Source organism: Sorex araneus, chromosome 3 (assembly GCF_027595985.1).
Source record: "Sorex araneus isolate mSorAra2 chromosome 3, mSorAra2.pri, whole genome shotgun sequence".
Taxonomy (NCBI): Eukaryota; Metazoa; Chordata; class Mammalia; order Eulipotyphla; family Soricidae; genus Sorex; species Sorex araneus.
This window is the reverse complement of record NC_073304.1, coordinates 222,837,667-222,852,431: the sequence shown is the minus strand read 5'-3', so window position 1 is coordinate 222,852,431 and position 14,765 is coordinate 222,837,667. Positions and strand designations below refer to the sequence as shown.

Sequence of the window (14,765 nt, the reverse complement as noted above, 5' to 3'; positions counted from 1 at the left end):
TTCATAATATTAATCCTTTTGTATGGACACAGCAAGAGATGCATTAAGCTTATAGAATTGCTCTCCTGGGGCCATCTGGATCTCAGGCTACAGTGCTCAGGCCAGACTAGTCTCCTATCCCTAGCAGAGTCCTAGTCTCGTCATTACTTTTGGATAATGACAGCATTTGTCCATGATCAATCTCTTAATTTATAGTTAAGATTAGGCACTTTGACCAAGCCCATCTCGATGCCAGGGTAGCACATAACTCACCACTTGCCCTGGGTGACCCTGCTTTTGGGGTGCTAGGAACTGAGGGCAACTGAGGCTTAAGTCGAGAAATGCCCAGGAATGAGTAATATTTGAAGCCAATTAAATCCCAAGTTACAAAAGCATATTGTCTTCTTGTGTCTATACAAAAAGGACATTGCATTAAAGTAAACTATTCAAAAGACACAAGGAGAGGAGAAAGGCAATATTAATTACAATGTAAGTTCAGTGTCCTAGAAAGATCTGACCTTACAAATTAACAGAGTCTGATTAGGGGGGAAAAAAGCTGATTAACTGTTTGGGGAAGAGAGCTGTAGAGAAGTAGTTACAGATAAACAAAGGAATGGGAGTGACTCGGGAGCACCTTGATGGGTTTGACCCGGATAAACTTAAGCTCCTTGTGGCTATGTTATCCTACAAGCTAAGTTTTAAAACAGCTTTTTTTTTCTTCAGTCTGTTATCAGAAACCAACTCCTTTAGCAGACAGAAAATCTTCTGGGGCTGGGAGCTCTTTCCAGGGGGAGTGACAAATGGAACTTTATTCTCTGAAACTACTAGTATAAGTGCTAACATGCTCTTTTCTGAGCAATTCTAGAAGTTGAGTTACAGTTTCAGTGATCAAATATTCCTATGTGTTAAATTTTTGTTTATTTATATTTGCCATCTAACAAAGTTAGATGGCAAATAACTATCTTTTGCACTAGTCAAGAATCGTGAAAGAGGGCTGGAGCGATAGCACAGTGAGTGGGTGTCTGCCTTGCATGCAGACCAGGGTTTGATTCTGAGCATCCCATATGGTCCCCCCAGCACCACTAGGAGTAATCCTGAGTGCATGAGCCAGGAGTAAACCCCTGTGCAACGCTGGGTGTGACCCAAAAAGAAAAAAAAAATCGTGAAAGAGTAGATCAATAGATCAACTTCCTGTTTAGATGGCTGAATCAACTCTGATCCTTAAACTAGGATAAAAGTTTTATATACAATTTTATAATTTACAAACACCTCGTGTCATAAGTGTGAGGCTTACTGAAGGAGGCCAGCAAATGAAATACTAACATTCCCAGAATCAGTCACTACTCTCAGTGCGGAAGAGGATTTTTCAGCCCACCTGGCGACAGAAAGCCACCAGCATGCTTCCTCACATCCATCCCCTACAGGTAACACGCCAGATCAAGCGCATGGGTTCCACTGGTCTTCCCTTCTCACCCTTTTCCTGCCCAAGACATCTTAAAAGGCCCCCCACACACACAATCTACCCCTCATCTAAGATTCATGGAGTTCCGCCTGGGAGTACAGCCCAATAAACTTCTATTTCCTTCACTTTCTTCATCCTGTTAGGATTCGAGACCGATACTCCCTCTTTTGAACCACACAAAGAGCCCAGACAGTAATGCAAAGCATAATGTCTCTGTCAGTGTCATCCCGTTGTTCATCAATTTACTAGAGCATGCACCAGTAACATCTCTATTCCTCCCCGCCCTGAGATTTATCAGCCTCTCCTTATTCGTCTTTCCCAAATATATATATATATATATATACACACATATAATTTATGACTTGTTGCTTACTGTCAGTGCCATCAAATATGGAATATGGTGTTGTAGTTATCAAAAATGTGCTTCTCGGCTGAGCAGTCTGGAAAGCGGCCTGGAGCTTGGCAGCAGTGGTTGGGTAGTGGAGGTCAGATGCTGGGGCTGGGTCCCTTGAGGCAGGGAGGGTTCTCCCCCAGCCCCCTCTGGGGCGCCCCTCCCCCCCAGTGAAAACAGCCTGGGTCAGAGTCCCCGCTTGTGCAAAGCACAATGGAGTTTATTCAAGCCAGCTAGCTCTTAGGCAGGCAGGCCAGAGCAAGACCCCTAACAAGGGAAAAGCTGCAAGTTTTATAGTCAATGCGTGCGTCATAGTCCATGCTTACAGGTACAATGAGAAACATAAGTAAAAATTAATAGTTACAAATAGTCTTATCCTGTTTCCCATGCCATTCTGGTAGTTGTTCCCGCCTCCCCTGCTCCCTTCCTGATGGTTAGATAACAAGATTCTGGGAACCCAGGCCGAGTTATCAGCCTGGACATTCTCCCTCCTGCAGATGGGGGGCGGGGGGGGGGGCGCGGAAGAAGCAGAATTCTGAGTACCAAGGCCGAGTTGTCAGCCCAGATGTCCTCCTTTTGCAGATGGTAGGGGGTGGGGAAGGAGCAGAATCCTGGGAAAGCCAGAATGTAGAGAGAAACAAACCATTAGAAAAAACAGCGGGGATTGCTAAAAGAGATGTATGAAGCAGGGGCTATAAAAACGGAGTCCGTTACGGAGTCTGTCATGTCCCGCGCCAACAGTCCCTTTCCCTCTCTGCACCGGACAACAATCCATACAGAAACAAACACATGCTTCAGACACAAAAGAAGCTCTTTAGTTTTTATTTAACTTTTACATGATAGCATATATGACGCCGAAGATCTGACCCGGGGCGGGCACGTGCAAGGCAAGTGCCTCACCCGCTGTCCTAAATGACTTATCTTTACGACGAGGTGTGGCCCCGCCAAGTGGTCCTACCGCGTACACAGATTCGGCCAAATCCAGTGAGTTGATGAGTGTTCCGTGGAAGAATTCTTCAACGTAGCAGCGGCTGCGTGCCTGAAAGAAAGAAAAAGGGGGCGAGGAAGAGAAATCTAGATTTTTTTCGGCTAATTTCAAGAGCCGCAGAAGACGCGTTCTCGCGAGCAGCGAACGCACGTTTTCCCTACTGAGTCAAGGGTTGGAAAGAGCCGGAAAGTGCGTATGGTGGGCGGGACATGCAAATTTAAAGTACGTCATTTCGCGTGGAGCTCTGGGAGCCCAAAAGTAAAAAGCTGAAAAATTCCCATTAAGTAAACATCTTGTCAACACTGTATGTGCTAAAGATGTGGCGTTCATACGTTGTCCAGTTTAAGAAGATAGTGGGCGCCTGGTTGAGCGTAAATATTCTGACCGTAAAGTAAAAGACGGGAGTGTGTGAAGCTGTAGGAGCGAACGAGTGCTCCCTTTTATCGCTTCTCGGCCTTTTGGCTAAGATCAAGTGTAGTATCTGTTCTTATCAGTTTAATATCTGATACGTCCTCTATCCGAGGACAATATATTAAATGGATTTTTGGAACTAGGAGTTGGAATAGGAGCTTGCTCCGTCCACTCCACGCATCGACCTGGTATTGCAGTACTTCCAGGAACGGTGCACCCCCCTAGGGGAACAATATGGTATAAAAAGAAAGATTGAATTGTTTGAGGGGCACAATAAGACAACCGCATTTTCATACGGGAGGTCTTTTCAGTTGTTTCAGGCACAGAACTAGCAACAGAAGTGAAGTCGCATAATCGTCTTATCCTTGCTATACGGAAATATAATTTTATGCACAACCTTTAATAGCTTTTCTGTCTTAAAAAAAATATATAGCGGTGGAGCGATAGCCAGACCCAGCATCCCATATGGTTCCCTGAGCACCGCCAGGGCTGATTCCTGAGTTGAAGAGCCAGGAGTAACCGCTGTGCATCGCCGGGTGTGACCCAAAGACAAAACAAAAAAATATATATGTAACGGAAAAACACAAAACATGGCACAGTGGATATGCGTTCGCCTTCTAGCTAGGTTCAATTTCCAGCATCTCAGATGTCCCCTGAGCACCACCAGGGGGTGCATCCTGTGCATTGTGGGGTTTAACCCAGAAAAAAAATAATTTTAAGAAAAAATTCAAATGTATTTCTTCTGTTAATGTGCTGGGCTATCTATGTACCTCCCATTCCACTAAATGGCAGCCAGGGAGGCGGGGTAGAAAGTGAAAAAAAACCGAGTGTCCTGAAAGTGTTGCAGGAGAGGTAGGAGCTAGCAAACCAGACAGCAGTACAGAAATGAGGGGGGGAGAATAAAAGCAAGAACTGAAATTCATGGCAAGATAAATTCGGAAAACAAAATTTAAAAGATTTGCCATAGGGGTAAAGATAGGTATTTGGAATAAGAATCCTGAAAAAAAAATTGCTTGGGGGTAACCAACTCCAAAGGATTATATTAACACCCGTATCTGGGTGGATGATAGATACCCCACTTTTCTCAAGAACTCATGAAGCACTTTTTTTTTCCTTTTTGGATCAGACCTCGGGACACACAGGCGTTACTCCTGGCCTTGCCTGGCAGGGTGCTCAGGGGACCACACGTAGGATGCTGGGAATTGAACTTGGGGGTCAGCCTTGCATGCGGCTGTCTCCCTCCAGCTGTAACTGCTGTAACTCCAGCCCCTGAAGCACTTCCTTGACATTTAGCCTAGGGTTTGTTTCTCTTGGCCCTCTGTACCACATACGTCCTACGTGCCGTGACGAGGATGCACCTGAATTGGCTCCACACATTGATCGTTGGGAAGAAAGTTTCTACGAGTGAAACTTCTCATATCAGTTGATGCAATGTATCTGAGATGAATGCACATAATTTTATTATTTTTGTTTTACTTTTTGGTTATGACACTCAGCGATGTTCAAGGGTCTGCACTCAGGCATCATTCCTGGCGGTGCTCGGGGGACCATATGGCATAATGCCTAGGATGGAATCCGGGTGGGCTGGGTGCAAAGCAAACACCCTACCCGCTCTAGCCCTATCGCTCCAGCCCCGATTAATATTTTAAAATTTGCCATCAAGAAAAGGTTACACAACAGGAGATCATCATTTTGAATCTGACCTACTCATCTGGGTCAAGACAGAGCATGAATGGGGTCGCAAGAGAATTTCTAATCCGAAGGAAAAAATACGCTTATATCTCCACAGATCACATATATGATAGCTGCCAGAGGAGATAACTCCCCTGTTTATCCCGAGGATTGTTGATTTAAAACAATAAATTAAGCCCTGTGATGGGAAATCAGGCCTCACAAACGTCCCCTCCCAACATGGAGTTTTTCTCGTATTTCTAACTCATATTCCCGTGGCCTCCCTCCTTCAGGAAACCCGTTCACCTGCGGTGGGTCCTCGGACCTGACGCTTAGTCTGAGGTCCCCAGAGCCCCTCCGACATATAGTCCCAGAGCTTCCCTGCATTCCTTTCCTATCTCTTGGTCTTTTGATGTCACTCTTGGCTGCATGTCACAGAACCTGAGGGCCTGCTGCCGCTATATGAACTAATACACAGCAGGGGTGGACGGGAACAAGGCCAGGATTGGTCGTTTGAGGTGCCCCCGCCTGATGCGTGAACAGCAAAGCAGGTGTAACCAAAACATCAAAAACCACGAAAGAGGCTCCGAAAATCAGGACGGTCCCCTTGTACCAAAACACTAATTGAATTCAGGATGTTCTCACATTGCTGCGGTACAATAGCTGATAAAGAAGAAAAAATATATCTGCAAAACTAAAAACGCTGTTAGTAGATGTAGGTTGCTCCCTGAAAGATCAATGAAATAATATCAAAACTAACTTTAATAAGAAGGACCTGACAGCCACGACACAAGCAAAGTAGTGCAAAATCAAAAGCCTGGAACAAAACAGCATGGAAGAACATCGCACAAACGAGTACAGATCCTCCACAGAAAAAGAATCAATACTGAAAAAAAAAAACTCAAAGTAACAAGCAAATAGACAAAAGAAAGACATACACAATCCTTTTCTTATTACACGTTTATTCCCCCAAGGGGGTGCACCGTTCCTGGAAGTACTGCAATACCAGGTCGATGCGTGGAGTGGACGGAGCAAGCTCCTATTCCAACTCCTAATTCCAAAAATCCATTTAATATATTGTCCTCGGATAGAGGACGTATCAGATATTAAACTGATAAGAACAGATACTACACTTGATCTTAGCCAAAAGGCCGAGAAGCGATACTTGTTTAACAACCCCTTCGCCGGTATCCTCCTCGGTCACCCATCTTAAAGTTATGGTGACAAATCTCAGACACCATCACCCTGTCCGCTTCTTTGCCGTCCTTTGAAAGGACGCTGGATGCTACTTAGCCTCGCCTCTAGATTTTTCGGTCGTCTACACTGAGAGTGAAAAGTCTCGCGCCCCGGTTTCTTCCCCAGTTGCCCAGGCTTCAAGTCTAATTCTAATCTGCATACTCCGGTATTTGCCCGCCCCGGGAGGCGGGGCCACCGCCAGCGGCTCCAATCCCGAGACGGACCCGGCTAGCCGGAAGCCCAAACCGGTGGGCCGCGGTCACCAGGACGAGTCCCGCGCAGAGATCCGAGGCTGGCTGGGCGGGCAAATGGCGTCCCGGGACTGCCGGGGGGAGCGGGGGAGCGGACCTCGGAGCCCTCCACAGACTCGGGGTCGGGTCACACTGACACGCTGCCCCCCCCCCACACACACACCGGGAGCCCCGGACTCTCCGAGACTCCTCCGTGGCGGCGCGCCTCCAGCCTGCGGATGGCCCCGGGCGCCCACCACACAGTCGGGAGGGACCCCCAGCCCCGAGAGGGCGCTCCGACCCGATCTGCGCCCCCTCCGTATTCCAGGCGAGCGGGAGGCACCGCGCGCCCGCTGTCGTCCTTCTCGGGAGGACCCTTTCCGGGGTGACGTGCCCCGCGGTCGCAGGCCGAATGCCTGAACTCCCATGGAGCCATTGGTGTGTTTCCGGAGGGGAGCAGGGAGATGCGGGGCCGCTGTGACGAGCGAAGGCGTTCGCGCTCTGCGAGACTCTGCGCTACCCCGGCCTCCCTCAGGCAAAGCCTCCGCTCCAGCCCGTCGAGCCCGCCCCTCTCGCAAACCGCCGCCTTCACCTGGGAGGACGCGGCCCAGGTCCGGGGCTTCCCCGCGGCCTCCCCCGGTCCGGGTTCCAACTTAATCGTGCGGGGGCCGGACTCCACACGTAGGTCAGACCTCATTCCCGCGGTGAGGAGGAGGCGGGAGAACTGAGGACCTGAAACCTCCACACACACTCCTCCACCCTCTAAAGCCTGTTGCCAAAGGCTCCAGAGAGAAGCAGGGATCAGGGCGGGGAATGAGTGAGCCGAGCGTGGGGCCCCACCTCAAGACCTGCTTCCCGAGCGACTCCGTGGTGTCTCGCACGACCCGGACCGTGACGAAGAAGGCGGGAACGAGCAAGGTGGCCGAGAGCTGGACTGGGGCCAAATTGATGAGAAAAAGAGTACCAAGAGCCTTAAAGAACCCAAGTAAAAATACAAAGTCGCCGGAAAATTTAAACAAAATTACATAACAGGAGAAAAAACAGCTATAACTTCACTCCCCAATGATACTGCTTGAAGAACTCCTACAGCTTCCTACAAGAAAAAGGTGCGACAAAACCTCAGCTGCCACCGAAGTACTAAAAGACAACCTGCCACAAATAACAATTCAAATTCTTATTTTTGGATACTACTTCTCCCCTAAAGGGGTGCACCATTCCTGGAAGTACTGCAATACCAGGTCGATGCGTGGAGTGGATGGAGCAAGCTCCTATTCCAACTCCTAGTTCCAAAAATCCATTTAATATATTGTCCTCGGATAGAGGACGTATCAGATATTAAACTGATAAGAACAGATACTACACTTGATCTTAGCCAAAAGGCCGAGAAGCGATACCGACTGCAGCGCCAGCGGCTCTGCCCTGCCCCCGGCGCCCATTTTCAGCTCACGGTGGGCCGCCAGCACGCACGCATGCGGCCGCCTCCGCGCTGCTCCCCCACGGACCAGCGACTCGCCCGACACGCGCCACCCGCGCGCGCCTCCGCCCCCCGCGACTCGAGCCGCGAACCGGCCCACGCCCGCCGCCCGCCTCCCGCCAGGCCCGTTCGAATTTACATGCTCCGCCCCTTCCCGCCGCCGGGGGCGCGGCCGTCGCGCGGGGACTCGCCGTCGGGACCGCCTCTGTGTCCCCGGAGCCGAGGCGAGGCTGGGGCTCCTTGGCACCCACCGAGAGAGAACAGAACTCCGGGAAGGCAGGAAGGAGGGTAGAGCGTTTGCCACGCCCTTGGCACACCCGGGTTCGTTCTCCAGCACCCCCTAGGGTCACCGAAGTGACCCCCTGAGCGCAGAGCCAGGAGTAAGCCTGTGAGCACCCATGGACAAGAGCCGGAGACAGGTCCAGACGCTCGTCACACATGAGGTCCACGGCGGTTTGGAGCCACACCGCTTCTGCTCCCGGATGACCTGCGCACCCAAGGCTGCGGCCCCACAAACCAAGGACTCAAGACGGGGAGCAATCTTCGTTGGGATTCTACCTGGTTTGTACGTGTCAGAGTCAGGGGACAGCGTTCCGGGAAAATGGTGGCCAGGATGACGAGGTGAACCAGACGGTCTGCTCGCAGTCTCCTTCCTAACTGCACCGCACTTGGGCACTTGGGTCGGGAGGTTTAGGTGTTTCCCATGTGATCTCAGGACAGCCGAGAGTCTCGTGGAGGTAAGGTTGAAACGGCCTCCAACGCGTTTGGGGTCCGGCGAGCTGCTGGAGGCTTTCCCCCCAATTCGAGGAGATAAGAGTAGGCCTAGGGGTCTGTCTTTCTGTTCCTCCGCACCTGGGTTGCTATCAGACTCTCCTGGGAGGCCCCCAGCCTCCCACCTGTTATAATGACACTGGATGCGAGGATGGGGATATATATAACGCCACCATCACTAGTAGCTATTACCTTAAAGTAGACTACAGAAACATAGAACAAAGACTCAAGATACTTCTAGACCCTGCCTGGAAATTATATCTCCCTTATCAATAAAGAAGACAAAAATAGTTCTCAACGCATGTAACTTTATTTATGCCTAAAAGACTGAAAAACGCAGAACTCTGTTTTTAATTACCAGCTAGCTCCCCAAGGGGGTGCACCGTTCCTGGAAGTACTGCAATACCAGGTCGATGCGTGGAGTGGACGGAGCAAGCTCCTATTCCAACTCCTAATTCCAAAAATCCATTTAATATATTGTCCTCGGATAGAGGACGTATCAGATATTAAACTGATAAGAACAGATACTACACTTGATCTTAGCCAAAAGGCCGAGAAGCGATACCGACTGCTGCCCAGCGGCCCTGCCCTGCCCCCGGCGCCCATTTTCAGCTCACGGTGAGCCGCCAGCACGCACGCATGCGGCCGCCTCTGCGCTGCTCCCGCTCGGACCAGCAACTCACCCGACACGCGCCACCCGCGCGCGCCTCCGCCCCCCGCGGCTCGAACCGCGAACCGGCCCACGCCCGCCGCTCGGGGCCCGCCGGCCCTTTCGAATTTACATGCTCCGCCCCCTCCCGCCACCGGGGGCGCGGCCGTCGCGCGGGGACTCGCTGTCGGGACCGCCTCTGTGTCCCCGGAGCCGAGGCGGGGCTGGGGCCGAGCCCCTCCTTGGCACCCACCGAGGAAAAGGCGGCATCCGGGGGGTGGGCAGCGCAGCCAGAGGGGCCTCTCTCGACGGCGGCTGGTCGAGCGTCCCCCGAGGCTCCCCGGCGGGACGCGGCGGGTAGGACCGGCCGCCAGCGCAGGGCCCCGAGCCCCTCGCGGCCACGCGGAAGGACGCGCTGCCTGGACGACCTTTCCCTTCCCCTCTTCCTCACCCGCCTTCCTGCTGCGGGGCCGCGAACCTTCACTTCAGGGCCCTTCTGCCCCCTGGACTCTCGAACATTCGGGGCCCTGGGGGGCTTGGCTTCCCACCCTGCCACTCTCCCCAAGCCCAGCCCTTTCCTTTGGGTCCATCCTCTCCCCTGCACAGAAATCTTCTGACACGTGCGGGGCGGGACCCCCAGCAGCTCGAAAGCGGATGCCCGGGAGTGAAGGAATAATCCCAGCGGGCGCCCGCCTGGGGCGCCTCCGGACACGTGGCTCGTGTCCGCTGCTTGGTAATTGTTGTGGAGCGATTCGAATCGACCGGGTGGGTCTGTCCGACTCAATCACAGGGGAAGCAATGAGGAGGCCGCTGGCCCCGTCCCGATGGGGGACTGGGAGGCTCTGACCCCGAGTGCAGAGCTGAGAGCAGTGCGAGCAGTGCAGCAACGTTTTGCCCTGAGCACCGAGGCCTCCAGTCAAAGTGTTCAGCTGTTCTCTGTCCTTGCAAACAGTGGGGCTAAGTCGCCTGGAGATGGGGGGGCTGCCCTGTCTGGCACCTGCCTTAGCTGTTCTCCCAAGCATAACCTGCTCGCTGCATATTTTGTTTGTTTTGTTTAGCTCTACAGATAGAGTTTGGTGGTTAAGGGTTTAGTCACACCACATAGTTCCTGCAGCTCCAGTTCGTTCTCTCCTCTCTCTCTCTCTCTCTCTCTCTCTCTCTCTCTCTCTCTCTCTCTCTCTCTCTCTCTCTCTCTCTCCCAGAGGTGACTAGCCTGCTCTTGGCTCGGTTTAGGGATCACCCTGGCACCACTGCGAGAACAGTTTCTGTCGTCTCCGGGGATGGATCGATGACAGGCCTTCTGCCACATAAGCCCCTTCACCTCTGTGCTGGAACTGTGGCCCCGGCTTCTGAGTTTTGAGGCAGAGTGTCCCGGAACCCTCACACCTTCCCCGCTGGAGAGTCTCTTTCCCCCAGCTCTCTTCTTCTAGTTCTTCTCTAGGTGCCTTTTGGTTCTGTTTTGCGCCATGTGCTGCGGGAAATGCTCCGAGTCTCGAGTCGCGCATCAGCTCGGCTCACTCTTCCTCGCCCAAGCCCCTCCTGAGCGGCAGAGCCCTGATGCCAGCTGACGTCTGTCCCCTTGTGGACCCTATCCCTGCAGACACTGCCACAGGGCTGCAGGCTCTTCCCCACCTCCCCACCCTGATGCCTCCTGGGGCTCAGCCTGTCCTGGGTCACTAGGAAAGTGTCAAGGAAGCCCTCAGCCCGGTGTGGGAACCTGACTGGAAGGAGGGTGGCAAGGGGGTGGGGACAGTAGCGGCCACCCCCAGCAGGTCTTGTTGATGTTTTGGTGTTTCGGCCTCACATGGCTGTGTTCAAGGCTTCTCTGCTCAGGGCTTACTCCTTACTCTGCATTCTGGCACGCTCTGGGGACCGTATGGGATGCCAAGGATGGAACCCGGGTCAGCAAGGCACACGCCCTACCCGCTGTCCTGTCTCCTGGCCCCTTAGGAACTGTGTTTGACTCTGTGCTCAGAAGTCACCACTTTCAGTGCTCACTGGCCTGCTGTGGTGCCAAGGGTTCACACGGGTAGGCCATGTACGGAGCCTGAACTGCTGTACCCTCTTTAGCCCAGAAATGAGACGTTTTCCGAAGAGGTGTATTACTCCTGGCTCTGCACTCAGGAACTACCCCTGGCGGTGCTCAGGGGACCATATGGGATCCTGGGAATCGAACTCGGGTTGGCCGCGTGCAAGGTGTTACCCTATCCGCTGTGCTATTGCTCCAGCCCCCTTTTTTTTTTTTTTTTTTTTCTTTTTGGGAGGCTGGATTTTCTGTTTGCAAACCTAACATGCAGGCAAGGCCCTAGAGGGAGGCGGGAGCGCCTGAATCACCAACTCCCTGCTTGCCCACTTTTCTACAGGAAGCTGTTGCTGACAAACGTGCCACCAGGAGGCAGCATCTGTTGCTGCTCTTGTCTAGCCCGGCTCGTTTGGGGAAGGGTGTGCCTGGAAGGGCCTCTGGGCAGGGAGCAAAATACCCAAAGGACATTTCACACACTCCTTTCTGTCCTCATTTATTCTAGGAGGTAGGTGATGGCTCCTTCATTTTATTATTATTATTTATTTTTCCTTTGAGGTGGGGCAGCACCTCAAAGTTGCTTGAGGGCAACTCCCAGCTCGGTGCCTGGGGGACCTTGTGGTTTCAGGTCTGGAACCCAGTCTCCTTCATGCAAAGCACGCACTCATGGGTGGGGAGGGGAACCCTCACTCCTGGTTCTCAGGTGTTTTTCCGTTTAGAACAAGGTGTTTTCCGGGCTGGATTACAGCGGGTAGGCGCTTGCCTTGCACTTGGCCAACCCGGGCTTGATTGCCACAGCATCCCATTTGGTCCCCCAAACGCCACCAGGAGTAACCCCTGTCCATCGCTGGGTGTGCCTCCCCCTCCCGGAAAAAAAAAAAAGAACAAGGTGTTCTCTGGGCTGGAAAGAGAGTAGAGCAAGTAGAGCAGGTAGGCGCTTGCCTTGCTCATGGTTGACCTGGGTTTTGTCCCCGGTACCCCCTATGGTTTCTGAGCCCTGCTAGAAGTAATCCATAGTGCAGAGTCAGGAGTAAGCTCTGAGCACAGCCGGGTATGAGTAGGATAACATTGGTTGCCCTTCCTCCCTGGCCGCTCCCTGAACCTGTCAATTACCTTTGTCTCCTGATCAGACTCTGACTTGTAAATATTGTCTTTCTCTTCTCCTTACTGTCCTTTGCATGGTTAGTTATTTCACAGCAATTACTTTTTGTATGGATACAGGAAGACACTTTAAAAAGACAAGCCTGTGGCTTGGGAGTTGATTGACTCCAGACAATATTACCTCCTGGACATGTGCTCTCTCGATTTAAGCCTCAGTTGCCCTTACTTCCTAGATCCCCAAAAGTAGGTCCCGATGAGGGACTGGATGGACCCAGGGCAAGTGGTGAGCTAGCTACCCTGGCATCGAAATGGGCCTGGCCAAAGTGCCGTAATGCTTAAGTATACGTTAAGAGCATGGTCATGGACAAATTCTATCGTGATTCAAGAAGTAATAAGATTTGGACGATGCTGGGGTTAGAAATGATTAATCCATCCTGAGCACTGTAGTCTGAGTCTGGTGAGATGTCCCTAGGAGAGTCACCCTACAAGCCTAAAAGTGTCTATTACTGTGTCCACACAAAATGGTAAACATTAGGAAGTAGAATTAAAGATGTTAACTTAGTTGCTGGTCTAAGGAGAAGAGAAACACACCTTAAGGGCTGTTTTGCCCTGGGGGCTGCAGGTGGTCAGGATGACTGAAAAAACATTTTGATTGCTTCCCATGCTGAGTCCTGGTTGAAAAGGAAGTAAAAAAGAGCTGCGGGAGGCCTTACAGAAAGAGAGGAAGATTAAGTGAGACAGGGAGTTAGAGGAGACGAAGGAGTTGAAGAGGTGGCACAGCGGTTGGAGAGAGCTGGGAAAGGCGAGAGATGGAGAAACGAGCAACTAATCACAAACCAGCCTGGCCCTCATTCCTCCGTCTGTCCAAGACAACAGCCTGCGGGACAGACAACAGCCGGCCCGGTGGGGAAGCGGTTACAAGCACCAAAGTGGGGGGGTGCCCACTATGTCGTCTCTCTGCCCCAGGCTCTTTTATTACATTCATTTTCACAATTCATAAGTTACCCCAAACAGAGAATAATTAGAATCCAAAGAAAGAAGCATATCGGAACCTGTACCAAGCCAATTCCACGGGGACACCTCAGATGGAGTGAGTTGTCCCTTTCCGTCCATTCCAGATGAAGTCCCGGTGACCGAGAGCTTCCAGAAGAAAAACCCAGGTATGTGGGATCAGGGACTAAGACTCCAGGCCACATGGTGGCAGTGGAGAGACGAGCTGGCCCTTCTGGTCTCCCTGCCTTCCTGGGGTCCTGGCCATCACGCCCATGAAGTGCCTCTGGGCGCCATCTCAGTACATTAAAGGCCTTGATCCTGAGACTCACAAATGAATCCCAAAATGGATTAGCTCCCTACAGATGTCTCCGGAGCCCAATCATTTACAATTTTAGAATTCCAGAAGTGCATGGCCGGTTTTGCAGCCGCCTGACCTCTCATGATATTCATAATAAGCAATCGAAAATAAATTATCATCTGCCCCCGGCAGGCAGGCTAGAATGGTGGTGGGAAAATTCGAAATACTGGTGGTGGGAAGGTATTGGGATTGGTGTTGAAATATTGAATGTAATCAATGTGAACAACCTTATGAAGTTAAAAAAAAAAAAAAAGCAGCAGGAGGACAGAGAGATGTTACAGGGGTTAAGGTGCTTGCGCTTGCCTTGCATCCCGCTGACCTGGGTTTGAGTTCCCAGCACCATATATGGTCCCTTGAGCAGCAATATGGGTCCATGCTAAGAACCAGGAATAGCCCTGCGGCTATTCCAGGAATGACCCACTATGGGTCCCCTGATGGCACCCGCCTGCCCAAACAAAGAAGAGACTGGTTTATGGAGAAATTGCATTCCTGGGAATGTTGCATGAATGAGGAGCGCACAGGCCTGATGAGTGTCTAGCACACACCTGAACGTGCCTGGCTCCATGATTATGTCTTTTTTTCTTTTTGGGTCACACCCGGCGATGCTCAGGAGTTACTCCTGGCGGTGCTCAGGGGACCATATGGGGTGCTGGGAATCGAACCACGGTTGGCCACGTGCAAGGCAAATGCCCTGCCTGCTGTGCTATCTCTCCAGCCCCTGGGCTCTGTGATTAAAACAGCTTATGTACCAGACAGCAAGTTGCATTGCCCAGCTAGACTGGAGGCATAAAACTAGTTAGACACGACCAAAAGTTGAGCTCCAAAACTTGCTCACCATAACTAAGTCTTGGGGAATGGTTCCTAACAATTCTCAGGGGCGTCATGCCGCCGCTGGAGGCCTCCAGGGCCTCCAAGCGGACCTGTGGGGTGGAAGCAAACCCGAGGTCTTGTGGGTACTGCGCATGCTCTTCAGCTCTTTGAACTCTCCCTGCACCCCTTGGTCACTCCTATAAAGCACCCAAAGTGTGCAA

At 51.8% G+C, this 14,765-nt stretch overlaps 4 non-coding genes across 4 annotated transcripts; 1 reads left to right on the top strand and 3 right to left on the bottom strand.

Annotated features, from left to right (window-relative positions):
- The first annotated feature begins 3,262 nt into the window (after positions 1 to 3,262).
- On the top strand, positions 3,263 to 3,453 carry LOC129403715 (U2 spliceosomal RNA). The gene has a single exon (XR_008629411.1). It is a non-coding gene; the product is annotated as a U2 spliceosomal RNA (small nuclear RNA).
- A 2,421-nt stretch (positions 3,454 to 5,874) lies between these two features.
- LOC129403714 (U2 spliceosomal RNA) lies at positions 5,875 to 6,065 on the bottom strand. Its single transcript, XR_008629410.1, has one exon. It is a non-coding gene; the product is annotated as a U2 spliceosomal RNA (small nuclear RNA).
- A 1,504-nt stretch (positions 6,066 to 7,569) lies between these two features.
- LOC129403716 (U2 spliceosomal RNA) lies at positions 7,570 to 7,760 on the bottom strand. The gene has a single exon (XR_008629412.1). It is a non-coding gene; the product is annotated as a U2 spliceosomal RNA (small nuclear RNA).
- Positions 7,761 to 8,985: 1,225 nt separating this feature from the next.
- Positions 8,986 to 9,176, bottom strand: LOC129403713 (U2 spliceosomal RNA). The gene has a single exon (XR_008629409.1). It is a non-coding gene; the product is annotated as a U2 spliceosomal RNA (small nuclear RNA).
- Between the last annotated feature and the right edge of the window lie 5,589 nt (positions 9,177 to 14,765).